Source organism: Pelophylax lessonae (genome assembly GCF_965119305.1).
Source record: "Pelophylax lessonae genome assembly, chromosome: 5".
Lineage (NCBI taxonomy): Eukaryota > Metazoa > Chordata > Amphibia > Anura > Ranidae > Pelophylax > Pelophylax lessonae.
The window spans coordinates 385,901,700-385,916,596 of record NC_138772.1 but is presented as its reverse complement, the minus strand read 5'-3'; the positions used below and the strand labels follow the sequence as shown (position 1 = coordinate 385,916,596).

Sequence of the window (14,897 nt, the reverse complement as noted above, 5' to 3'; positions counted from 1 at the left end):
ATCCTGATCACCTCCCCACAGCAGTACAGAGTCACTATGGTGACCCTGTACTGCTCTGGTGACAGTATGTAAAAGAAATGATAGAAAAAGTAAAAAATTGTAAAGAAAAATAAAATAGAAGTATTGAAAAATAATGATAATTATAAAAATATTTACGTTATAAGTGTTAAAAGTGAAAAGAAAAATCCTGATTACCTCCCCAGAGCAGTATAGTGTCACTATGGTGACACTGTACTGCTATGGTGACAGTATGTAAAAAAAATATAGAAAAAAATTGTAAAAACAAATTGAAAAAATTAAAAAAGAATTATAAAAATGTAATATTAATAGTTAAAAAAAAATTCTGATTACCTCCCCGGAGCAGTACAGTGTCACTATGGAGAGACTGTACTGTTCTGGTGACAGTATGTAAAAAAAATTGTTATAAAAGAAAAAAAAATGTAAAAAAACAAAGGTAATTTATGTAATAAGCAAAAACAGTGTAAAAAGAAAATCCTGATCACCTCCCCAGAGCAGTACAGTGTCACTATGGAGAGAGAGACTGTACTGCTCTGGTGACAGTATGTAAAAAAATTGTAAAACAAATTGTAAAAACAAATTAAAAAAATGAAAAATAATAATACAAATTTAATTTACTTAATAAGCAATAAATGTGTGAAAAAAAATATTCTGATCACCTCCCCAGAGCAATACAGTGTCACTGCACTGCTCTGGTGACAGTATGTAAAATAACTTATATAAAAATGGAAAAAAATTTGAAAAGAAAATAATAAAAATATAATTTACATTATTAGCAATAATCGTGTAAAAAATAAATAAAAAATCCTGATCACCTACCTAGAGCAGTAGAGTCTACATTATAGTGACACTGTACTGCTCTGGTGACAGTATGTAAAAAAAATTGTAAAAAATAAAAAAATTGTAAAAAGGAAAAATTGAAAAAGAATGATAAAAATGTAATTTACGTAATAAGCGATAAAAGTGTAAAAAAAAATAATCCTGATCACCTTCCCGAAGCAAGTGTCACTATGGTGACACTGTACTGCTCTGGTGACAGTATGTAAAAAAATTATAAAAAAAAAAAAAAATTAGTAAAAACAAATTGAAAAAAAAAAAAAAAGTGTAGTTTGCGTAATAAGCAATAACAGTGTAAAAAAAAAAAATCCTGATCACCTCCCCAGAGTTGCTCTAGTGACAGTATGTAAAAAAAGTAAAAAATTGTGGAAAAAAGTTACAAAAATTAAAATAAATAAATAAATGTCATATGGGTAGAGTGTTGTATGACTGAGTAATTGTCATCCAAAGTGTGACAGCGCTGGAATGTTTAGCAGGAAGGGGGTGGAAGTGTCCGGTACTGAGGTGGGTAAAGATGGGTCGGGACTTGTTTCAGCGCGTTCCTTGCGGGTACAGGAACCCACTCAAATGAACGGACAACTGCCATGGTTGTCAAGTCATCAGCTAAAGTTGGCCCCTGCTGAGGGCCGCACCTAGGGGCCCCAGGTTAGATATCAGGGGGTCTCTGTATCCTGCTCTGCCTGGTTGCACGCCTCTTCAGCACTGGACAGCGACCCTGAGCCTGCCGCTGTGGTGTGAACAGCCCGTATGGGGAACCCATGGCTGGCAGGTTGTGAATGGACCCCTGGGATTGGTCCTCTTCTCCCAGGTAACGCCCCCCGGAGATGAGCAGCCCATGCAGACACATAGGTGTACTCAATGCTACACAGACCGTGCGCATGCGCAGAGGGAGAGCCGGTAGACGTCAGGCTGCTTGACAGACAGCAGCGCTTGCAGATTTGCGGGAGGAGGAAGGAGGAGAAGAAGGAGGAGGGGGGTGGATGAGGAGCGATGCCAGGAGATGGGGACTCGGTGTATAGAGTAATGAGGAGCACACACTGATCCCAGCTCCCCTCCATCCTTCTCTATAATAATGGGTGTCAGTGATTGGTCGGAGTGATGCGGAGCGGGTTGGGGTGCTGTAGCCCGGGTAGCGCTCGGTCTGAGGGGTCCCATGGAGAGTGGAAGCACCGAGCCCCGGCCACCGAGCCGTGCCGATAAGAAGAGGCTGAACCGAGCCCCGTCCCCGGCCAGACCCTTCCTGAGGGACCCCAAACAACCAAGGGCCCCCCTGCTACCCCCCAAATCTCCCGGCCGCCTCTCCCGGCGTACCACCCCGGCTAAGGAGAAACCGAGCCCGGCCAGAGGGAAGGCGGCCCCCCCGGGGGGACAGAAGAGAGGAGCACCGAGTACCGGCGGCCGCAGAGATCCCCCCTCCTCTCCTCTCACTGCCGCAGGACGGAGACCGGTACCGGGGGGGACATTACGGGTCACTCACACCGACAGCAGCTCCGACCTCTCCGACTGTCCCTCAGAACCTCTGTCCGATGAACACCGAGTCCCGCCACCGGCACAGCCCGCTCCCAGCAGTGACAACGAGTCGGCCTCCAGCGCCGTGCTGTCCGTGCCGGAGATCGTTCTGCTGGTGGGGGCGGGGAAGGATGAGAGCCGCGGAGCCGGGACAAGATCCGCACCGCCTGGGCCGGGACAGGAGGAGGAACTGCTCAGGGAGCTGGAGGAGCTGCGATCGGAGAACGACTATCTCAAGGTAAGTCCCTGCACACCTACTCAACTTCCCTGGGTACCGTATACACAATTCTGAGGGTCGCATATAATCGCTCACAAAATCGCACGTTTCCAACCCACAAGTAAGACGCACGGGGGTTCAAACTTATGCAATGCGGGAAACACAGCGAATCCTGTACTTTTCCCACACTGCAATCGTACGTTTCCCACACTGCATAGATATCACACGTTTCCCACACTGCATAGATATCGCACGTTTCCCACACTGCATAGATATCACACATTTCCCACACTGCATAGATATCACACATTTCCCACACTGCATAGATATCACACGTTTCCCACACTGCATAGATATCACACGTTTCCCACACTGCATAGATATCACACTTTTCCCACACTGCAATCGTACGTTTCCCACACTGCATAGATATCACACGTTTCCCACACTGCATAGATATCGCACGTTTCCCACACTGCATAGATATCACACATTTCCCACACTGCATAGATATCACACATTTCCCACACTGCATAGATATCACACATTTCCCACACTGCATAGATATCGCACGTTTCCCACACTGCATAGATATCACACATTTCCCACACTGCATAGATATCACACATTTCCCACACTGCATAGATATCACACGTTTCCCACACTGCATAGATATCACACATTTCCCACACTGCATAGATATCACACGTTTCCCGCACTGCATAGATATCACACGTTTCCCGCACTGCATAGATATCGTACTTTTCCCACACTGCATAGATATCACACATTTCCCACACTGCATAGATATCACACGTTTCCCACACTGCATAGATATCGCACGTTTCCCGCACTGCATAGATATCGCACGTTTCCCACACTGCATAGATATCACACGTTTCCCACACTGCATAGATATCGCACGTTTCCCACACTGCATAGATATCACACATTTCCCACACTGCATAGATATCACACGTTTCCCGCACTGCATAGATATCACACGTTTCCCACACTGCATAGATATCGCACGTTTCCCGCACTGCATAGATATCGCACGTTTCCCACACTGCATAGATATCACACATTTCCCACACTGCATAGATATCACACGTTTCCCGCACTGCATAGATATCACACGTTTCCCGCACTGCATAGATATCGTACTTTTCCCACACTGCATAGATATCACACATTTCCCACACTGCATAGATATCACACGTTTCCCACACTGCATAGATATCGCACGTTTCCCGCACTGCATAGATATCGCACGTTTCCCACACTGCATAGATATCACACGTTTCCCACACTGCATAGATATCACACATTTCCCACACTGCATAGATATCACACGTTTCCCGCACTGCATAGATATCACACGTTTCCCACACTGCATAGATATCGCACGTTTCCCGCACTGCATAGATATCGCACGTTTCCCACACTGCATAGATATCACACATTTCCCACACTGCATAGATATCACACGTTTCCCGCACTGCATAGATATCACACGTTTCCCACACTGCATAGATATTACACGTTTCCCACACTGCATAGATATCGCACGTTTCCCGCACTGCATAGATATCACACGTTTCCCGCACTGCATAGATATCGCACGTTTCCCGCACTGCATAGATATCGCACGTTTCCCGCACTGCATAGATATCGCACGTTTCCCGCACTGCATAGATATCGCACGTTTCCCACACTGCATAGATATCACACGTTTCCCACACTGCATAGATATCACACGTTTCCCACACTGCATAGATATCACACGTTTCCCACACTGCATAGATATCACACGTTTCCCGCACTGCATAGATATCACACGTTTCCCACACTGCATAGATATCACACGTTTCCCACACTGCATAGATATCACACGTTTCCCACACTGCATAGATATCACACGTTTCCCACACTGCATAGATATCACACGTTTCCCACACTGCATAGATATCACACATTTCCCACACTGCATAGATATCACACGTTTCCCGCACTGCATAGATATCACACGTTTCCCACACTGCATAGATATCACACGTTTCCCACACTGCATAGATATCACACGTTTCCCACACTGCATAGATATCGCACGTTTCCCACACTGCATAGATATCACACGTTTCCCACACTGCATAGATATCGCACGTTTCCCACACTGCATAGATATCGCACGTTTCCCACACTGCATAGATATCACACGTTTCTCACACTGCATAGATATCGCACGTTTCCCACACTGCATAGATATCGCACGTTTCCCACACTGCATAGATATCGCACGTTTCTCACACTGCATAGATATCGCACGTTTCTCACACTGCATAGATATCGCACGTTTCCCACACTGCATAGATATCGCACGTTTCCCACACTGCATAGATATCACACATTTCCCACACTGCATAGATATCACACGTTTCCCACACTGCATAGATATCGCACGTTTCCCACACTGCATAGATATCGCACGTTTCTCACACTGCATAGATATCGCACGTTTCCCACACTGCATAGATATCGCACGTTTCCCACACTGCATAGATATCGCACGTTTCCCGCACTGCATAGATATCGCACGTTTCCCACACTGCATAGATATCACACGTTTCCCACACTGCATAGATATCGCACGTTTCCCACACTGCATAGATATCACACATTTCCCACACTGCATAGATATCACACGTTTCCCGCACTGCATAGATATCACACGTTTCCCACACTGCATAGATATCGCACGTTTCCCGCACTGCATAGATATCGCACGTTTCCCACACTGCATAGATATCACACATTTCCCACACTGCATAGATATCACACGTTTCCCGCACTGCATAGATATCACACGTTTCCCGCACTGCATAGATATCGTACTTTTCCCACACTGCATAGATATCACACATTTCCCACACTGCATAGATATCACACGTTTCCCACACTGCATAGATATCGCACGTTTCCCGCACTGCATAGATATCGCACGTTTCCCACACTGCATAGATATCACACGTTTCCCACACTGCATAGATATCACACATTTCCCACACTGCATAGATATCACACGTTTCCCGCACTGCATAGATATCACACGTTTCCCACACTGCATAGATATCGCACGTTTCCCGCACTGCATAGATATCGCACGTTTCCCACACTGCATAGATATCACACATTTCCCACACTGCATAGATATCACACGTTTCCCGCACTGCATAGATATCACACGTTTCCCACACTGCATAGATATTACACGTTTCCCACACTGCATAGATATCGCACGTTTCCCGCACTGCATAGATATCACACGTTTCCCGCACTGCATAGATATCGCACGTTTCCCGCACTGCATAGATATCGCACGTTTCCCGCACTGCATAGATATCGCACGTTTCCCGCACTGCATAGATATCGCACGTTTCCCACACTGCATAGATATCACACGTTTCCCACACTGCATAGATATCACACGTTTCCCACACTGCATAGATATCACACGTTTCCCACACTGCATAGATATCACACGTTTCCCGCACTGCATAGATATCACACGTTTCCCACACTGCATAGATATCACACGTTTCCCACACTGCATAGATATCACACGTTTCCCACACTGCATAGATATCACACGTTTCCCACACTGCATAGATATCACACGTTTCCCACACTGCATAGATATCACACATTTCCCACACTGCATAGATATCACACGTTTCCCGCACTGCATAGATATCACACGTTTCCCACACTGCATAGATATCACACGTTTCCCACACTGCATAGATATCACACGTTTCCCACACTGCATAGATATCGCACGTTTCCCACACTGCATAGATATCACACGTTTCCCACACTGCATAGATATCGCACGTTTCCCACACTGCATAGATATCGCACGTTTCCCACACTGCATAGATATCACACGTTTCTCACACTGCATAGATATCGCACGTTTCCCACACTGCATAGATATCGCACGTTTCCCACACTGCATAGATATCGCACGTTTCTCACACTGCATAGATATCGCACGTTTCTCACACTGCATAGATATCGCACGTTTCCCACACTGCATAGATATCGCACGTTTCCCACACTGCATAGATATCACACATTTCCCACACTGCATAGATATCACACGTTTCCCACACTGCATAGATATCGCACGTTTCCCACACTGCATAGATATCGCACGTTTCTCACACTGCATAGATATCGCACGTTTCCCACACTGCATAGATATCGCACGTTTCCCACACTGCATAGATATCGCACGTTTCTCACACTGCATAGATATCGCACGTTTCTCACACTGCATAGATATCGCACGTTTCCCACACTGCATAGATATCGCACGTTTCCCACACTGCATAGATATCACACATTTCCCACACTGCATAGATATCACACATTTCCCACACTGCATAGATATCACACGTTTCCCACACTGCATAGATATCGCACGTTTCCCACACTGCATAGATATCACACGTTTCCCACACTGCATAGATATCACACGTTTCCCACACTGCATAGATATCACACGTTTCCCACACTGCATAGATATCACACATTTCCCACACTGCATAGATATCACACGTTTCCCACACTGCATAGATATCACACGTTTCCCACACTGCATAGATATCGCACGTTTCTCACACTGCATAGATATCACACGTTTCCCACACTGCATAGATATCACACGTTTCCCACACTGCATAGATATCACACGTTTCCTGCACTGCATAGATATCACACGTTTCCCACACTGCATAGATATCACACGTTTCCCACACTGCATAGATATCACACGTTTCCCACACTGCATAGATATCGCACGTTTCCCACACTGCATAGATATCGCACGTTTCTCACACTGCATAGATATCGCACGTTTCCCACACTGCATAGATATCACACGTTTCTCACACTGCATAGATATCGCACGTTTCCCACACTGCATAGATATCGCACGTTTCCCACACTGCATAGATATCGCACGTTTCTCACACTGCATAGATATCGCACGTTTCTCACACTGCATAGATATCGCACGTTTCCCACACTGCATAGATATCGCACGTTTCCCACACTGCATAGATATCGCACATTTCCCACACTGCATAGATATCACACATTTCCCACACTGCATAGATATCACACGTTTCCCACACTGCATAGATATCACACGTTTCCCACACTGCATAGATATCGCACGTTTCCCACACTGCATAGATATCACACGTTTCCCACACTGCATAGATATCACACGTTTCCCACACTGCATAGATATCACACGTTTCCCACACTGCATAGATATCACACATTTCCCACACTGCATAGATATCACACATTTCCCACACTGCATAGATATCACACGTTTCCCACACTGCATAGATATCGCACGTTTCTCACACTGCATAGATATCACACGTTTCCCACACTGCATAGATATCACACGTTTCCCACACTGCATAGATATCGCACGTTTCCCACACTGCATAGATATCACACATTTCCCACACTGCATAGATATCGCACGTTTCCCGCACTGCATAGATATCGCACGTTTCCCACACTGCATAGATATCACACGTTTCCCACACTGCATAGATATCACACATTTCCCACACTGCATAGATATCACACGTTTCCCGCACTGCATAGATATCACACGTTTCCCACACTGCATAGATATCACACGTTTCCCACACTGCATAGATATCACACGTTTCCCACACTGCATAGATATCGCACGTTTCCCACACTGCATAGATATCACACGTTTCCCACACTGCATAGATATCGCACGTTTCTCACACTGCATAGATATCACACGTTTCCCACACTGCATAGATATCGCACGTTTCCCACACTGCATAGATATCACACGTTTCTCACACTGCATAGATATCGCACGTTTCCCACACTGCATAGATATCGCACGTTTCTCACACTGCATAGATATCGCACGTTTCTCAGACTGCATAGATATCGCACGTTTCCCACACTGCATAGATATCACACATTTCCCACACTGCATAGATATCACACATTTCCCACACTGCATAGATATCACACGTTTCCCACACTGCATAGATATCACACGTTTCCCACACTGCATAGATATCGCACGTTTCCCACACTGCATAGATATCACACGTTTCCCACACTGCATAGATATCACACGTTTCCCACACTGCATAGATATCACACGTTTCCCACACTGCATAGATATCACACATTTCCCACACTGCATAGATATCACACATTTCCCACACTGCATAGATATCACACGTTTCCCACACTGCATAGATATCGCACGTTTCTCACACTGCATAGATATCACACGTTTCCCACACTGCATAGATATCACACGTTTCCCACACTGCATAGATATCGCACGTTTCTCACACTGCATAGATATCGCACGTTTCTAACACTGCATAGATATCACACGTTTCCCGCACTGCATAGATATCACACGTTTCCCACACTGCATAGATATCACACGTTTCCCACACTGCATAGATATCACACGTTTCCCACACTGCATAGATATCACACATTTCCCACACTGCATAGATATCACACATTTCCCACACTGCATAGATATCACACATTTCCCACACTGCATAGATATCACACGTTTCCCACACTGCATAGATATCACACGTTTCCCACACTGCATAGATATCACACGTTTCCCACACTGCATAGATATCGCACGTTTCTCACACTGCATAGATATCGCACGTTTCCCACACTGCATAGATATCGCACGTTTCCCACACTGCATAGATATCGCACGTTTCCCACACTGCATAGATATCGCATGTGTCCCACACTGCATAGATATCGCACGTTTCCCACACTGCATAGATATCGCACGTTTCCCACACTGCATAGATATCGCATGTTTCCCACACTGCATAGATATCGCACGTTTCTCACACTGCAAAGCAATCACACATTTCCCACACTGCAAAGCAATCGCATGTTTCCCAAACTGCATAGATATTGCACGTTTCCCACACTGCGTAGCAATCACACATTTCTCACACTGCAAAGCAATCACACATTTCCCACACTGCATAGCAATCGCACATTTCCCACACTGGGTAGCAATCGCACGTTTCCCACACTACGTATCGATCACGTTTTTCACACTGCAAAGCAATCGCACGTTTCTCACCCTGCGAAGCAATCACACGTTTCCCACACTGCAAAGCAATCACATGTTTTTCACACTGCATAGCAATCACACGTTTCCCACACTGCAAAGAAATCACACGTTTTCCACACTGCAAAGCAATCGCACATTTCCCACACTGCATAGCAATCACACGTTTCCCACTCTGCAAAGCAATTGCACATTTCCCACACTGCATAGCAATCGCACATTTCCCACACTGCATAGCAATCACACGTTTTCCACACTGCATAGCAATCGCACGTTTCCCACGCTGCATTGCAATCGTGCAGCATCCATGGGATCTGCTTCTGGTGTTTTGTTATCTTAACAACATCCCGAAACAGATTGCAAAACATAGGGTGATTGCCAGAATCGCATCTCATGAGTGTGAACAGCCATGTGATGCGATTCAGGTGCAGGGAAAAAAATGGGTCCACCAAAGCGATTGCAGAGTGTATGTTAAGGTAACAAACCCACAATCGCTCCATTTGCAGCATTGGATCGCATGGGTGTGAACAACCTTACGATCCGATTCTGACGCAGACAAATGCAATTTCATCTAAACAAAATGTTTGGTTGAACCGGCACAGACATCACATGTGATGTGCACAGGAATGCGGTGCGATGCCTGGGTGAATCACATGCGATGGCTACATCGCACAAGTGTGAACCCAGCTGTAATGGGAACTTTTTCACACGATTCTGACATAGGGCTGCCCATTCGCTTCAGTTAGTTGCCAAATGCGTATTAATTTCCCAAAAGAAACTCCGCCTCCTTTTTGGGTGACAAGTTTCATGTGATTTTTAAAGGTGCGATTGCAGCATGATTCTGATGAGCAACAGTTGCTGCAAAATCATACCGTGTTTAGGGAGATATTTAGAATGAATGGCACCCAAATGCGTGTTACGCATTTTGCCGACAAACAAGTTGGAATTGTGGGCTGAATCATGGCAATTCCACCCGTATTTCCAAATTACCAAGCGGTACTGGGGCCTAATTCTTACTCAGGGAGGGTGATTGGTGGGGGAGGAATTACTGGAGCCTATCTCTTGTATGGCAGAAGGAAGAGGAAAAGATGTCAGAGAGAGCCATACAGGAGATTAATTCCAGTAACCCCCCCCCCCCCCACGCGTGCCAGTCACCCTCTCTGCCCATATCCAATTCACCCTGTGTGCTGGGCCCCCTGCTGGCCTGAGCTCTGTGCAGAATGACTGGTGGTACCCCCTTATCCACAGCCCTGCACACACTTGTACATGTTTTTCTGTTCCGTCTGTAGTCTGATCCCTCCATCTACACAGCACAGATCTCCCGCCATAGCCCCTGCCAGTTATCAAACTACCTGACCAGTGCCCGTATCTGATTGGATGCTGCCGCTGTTTGGCTGACAATTTTGCACCCAGTAATGGGAGTTTGTGTTGTTGTGCCTAATGCCCTTAGTGGTGTCAGTAAAATAATTGTGTTGTAAAGTGCAAACAAAGTCTACAATCTTCCTCCTTAGTGTCCTTGGTAAATAGTAAGTGGGTCATATATAAATATCGATATCATAAAATCAAACACTGGTTCCTAGGTGAACTTTAATGCAGTGATTATAAATGTGAAACGCAAATATGTACTGTGAAAAAAAAATCGCAACTGAATGGAGTAATTGCAAAATCACAATCTCGCAATATAATCACATTAACAAAACAAATGCAACATGTATATGCAATTCATAAGTGAATCCATATTATTACCAAGAATAAGTGCAATTAAAGACTGAAACATTCCTCCTTAGTGTCCTTTATAAATAGTATTGGTGAATACACAAATATAAGTGGATCATAAATCAATATCATAAATTCAAACCCTGGTTCCTAGGTATACTTTAAATCAGTGCAAATAAATATGTAATGTGAAAATAAATGCAAAATCTATGGTATAGTAACTGTGTGATCCATCTGCCAGCTGCTAGTAAACCTTCCCCACACAAGTATTCATACCCCTTGAAATTTTCCACATTTTATCATGTTATAACCAAAAATGTAAATGTATTTTATTGGTATTTTATGTGATAAACCAACAGAAAGTGGCACATAATTGTGAAGTGGAAAGAAAATCGTAAATGGTTTTCAAAGTTTTTTACAAATAAATATGTGAAAAGTGTGGTGTGCATTTGTATTCAGCACCCCTGAGTCAATACTTTGTAGAACCACCTTTTACTGCAATTACAGCTGCAAGTCTTTTTGGATATGTCTCTTCCAGCTTTGCACATCTAGAGAGTGACATTTTTTTCCCATTCTTTGCAAAATAGCTCAAGCTCTGTCAGATTGGTTGGAGAGCATCTGTAAACAGTAATTTACAAGTCTTGCCACAGATTCTTTATTGGATTTAGGTCTTTACTGTGATTGGGCCATTAACACATGAATTTGCTTTGATCTAAACCAGGGTTGTCCAACCTGCGGCCCTCCAGAGGGACTCCAGAGGACTACATCTCCCATACTCCTTGCCAGCCTCTTAGCTGACAGAGTAGTATGGGAGATGTAGTCCTGCAACATCTGGAGGGCCTCAGGTTGGACACCTCTGATCTAAACCATTACATTGTAGCTCTGGCTGTAGGTTTAGGGTTGTTGTCCTGCTGGAAGGTGAACCTTCACCCCAGTCTCAAGTTTTTTGCAGACTCTAACAGGTTTTCTTCTAAGATTGCCCTGTATTTGGCTCCATCCATCTTCCCATCAACTCTGACCAGGTTCCCTGTCCCTGCTGAAGAAAAGCATCCCCACAACATGATGCTGCCACCACCATGTTTCACGGTGGGGATGGTGTGTTCAGGGTGATGTGCAGTGTTAGTTTTCTGCCACACATAGCGTTTTGCTTTTAGCCCAAAAAGTAAAATTTTGGTCTCATCTGACCAGAGCACCTTCTTCCACATGTTTGCTGTGTCTACAAAAATGGGAAGAAAGTTGTGTAGGACTTTACTGGTACCAGAACAGAAGGAATAGCCGTATGTCAATAAAACAAATATACATAAAAACATGAAAGTTTTCTCTCATATTGGTGATATCATTTTTTAAACATCTCTGCTCATCATCCAAGAGGTCGATGCGTTTCACATTAAATCACTTCCTCACTTCCTGTACCTTGGCAGCGAAGAGATATTCCCAAGGTGGTGGAGTTGTGGTGGGGGAGTATCATGGGGATCGCATTTTATACGATTTTGGATATTGCTACTGCAGTGTTTGCTTGAGCTTATGTGTTTACAGTTGTGTTCATAAGTTTACATACCCTGGCAAAATGTATGATTTCTTGGCCATTTTTCTAAGAATATGAATGAATGATAACATAAAAACCTTTCTTTCACTCATGGTTAGTGTTTGGCTGAAGCCATTTATTATCAATCAACTGTGTTTACTCTTTTTAAATCATAATTACAACAGAAACTTCCCAAATGACCCTGATCAGAAGTTTACACCGACGTTTCTGGATTCTGAGTCATGGGGAAAGCAAAAGAATTGTCAAAGGATCTGTGGGAAAAGGTAGTTGACCTGTATAAAACAGGAAAGGGATATAAAAAGATAGCCAAGGAATTGAGAATGCCAATCAGCAGCGTTCAAACTCTAATCAAGAAGTGGAAAATGAGGGGTTCTGTTGAAACCAAACCACGGTCAGGTAGACCAACTAAAATTTCAGCCATAACTGCCAGGAAAATTGTTTGGGATGCAAAGAATAACCCACAAATAATTTCAGGTGAAATACAGGACTCTGAAAGAAAACATGTGGTGTGGCTGTTTCAAGATGCACAATAAGGAGGCACTTGAAGAAAGATGGGCTGCATGGTCGAGTCGCCAGAAGAAAGCCGTTATTACGCAAATGCCACAAAGTATCCCGACTACAATACGACAAACAGCACAGAGACAAGCCTCAAACCTTCTGCCACAAAGTCATTTGGAGTGATGAGACCAAAATTGAGCTTTTTGGCCACAACCATAAATGCTACATTTGGAGAGGAGTCAGCAAGGCCTATGATGAAAGGTACAGCATTCCTACTGTGAAACACGGAGGTGGATAGCTGATGTTTTGGGGATGTGTGGGCTACAAAAGGCACAGGAAATTTGGGCAGAATGGATGGCAAGATGAATGCAGTATGTTATCAAAAAATACTGGAGGAAAATTTGCATTCATCACCCCGGAAGCTGCGCATGGGACAGATTTGGACATTCCAACATGACAATGATCCTAAACACAAGGCCAAGTCGACCTGTCATTGGCTACAGCAGAATAAAGTGAAGGTTCTGGAGTGGCCATCTCAGTCTCCTGACCTCAATATCATTGAGCCACTCTGGGAAGATCTCAAACATGTCGTTCATGCAAGACAGCCCAAGAATTTACAGGAACAGGAGGCTTTTTGCCAGGAAGAATGGGCAGCTTTACCATCTGAGAAGATAAAGAGCCTCATCCACAAATACCACAAAAGACTTCAAGCTGTCATTGATGTTAAAGTGGGCAATACACGGTATTAAGAACTGGGGTATGTAAACTTTTGATCAGGGTCATTTGGGTAGTTTCTGTTGTCATTATGATTTAAAAAAGAGTAAACACAGTTGATTGATAATAAATTGCTTCAGCCAAACACTAACCATGAGTGAAAGAAAAGTTTTTGTGTTATCATTCATATTCTCTAAAAAATGGCCAAGAAATCATAAATTCTGCCAGGGTATGTAAACTTATGAGCACAACTGCATATGTTCATTTAGGCTGCTGGATGTTATGTGTATTGTGGGATAGTCAGATGCTTTGGGCCCCTCCTCTGGCCTCTTCTTGTGTGACTGGCTGCCGCTGTGGGCTGTCTGACGTTAAATCGTCAGCCGGTGCCACTGCGCAAGTGCATGCGTACCCATATTGCGCATGCCCGCATTCCGGTCCCATGCGCAGTCTGGGCGGAACACCGAGGAGAGCTGATCGTCCAGAGGAGTGGTTACTCAGTCCAGACGGGGGGGCGGCATACATCTTTATGCCTTGGGGACCGGATATGGACTGATCTAGCCCCATGCATGACTTGACTCTGTCCCATCCATTGTAGTAATCACCGGTCCATTAGGTGCTGAATGATGTCACTA

The 14,897-nt window shown here is 44.5% G+C and overlaps 1 protein-coding gene across 4 annotated transcripts in view; it reads left to right on the top strand.

The window, feature by feature from the left end:
• Window positions 1-2,256: 2,256 nt before the first annotated feature.
• MTCL1 (microtubule crosslinking factor 1) overlaps window positions 2,257-14,897 on the top strand; it is a 282,099-nt gene continuing 269,458 nt past the window's right edge. For 2 of the 4 annotated variants that reach the window (XM_082259549.1, XM_082259548.1), the window contains exon 1: window positions 2,480-2,602. The gene's annotated coding sequence lies outside the window, so the exon portion shown is untranslated. Of the gene's footprint in view, window positions 2,603-14,897 lie in introns of all 4 variants that reach the window. The other 2 variants (XM_082259550.1, XM_082259551.1) reach the window with 2 other exon arrangements.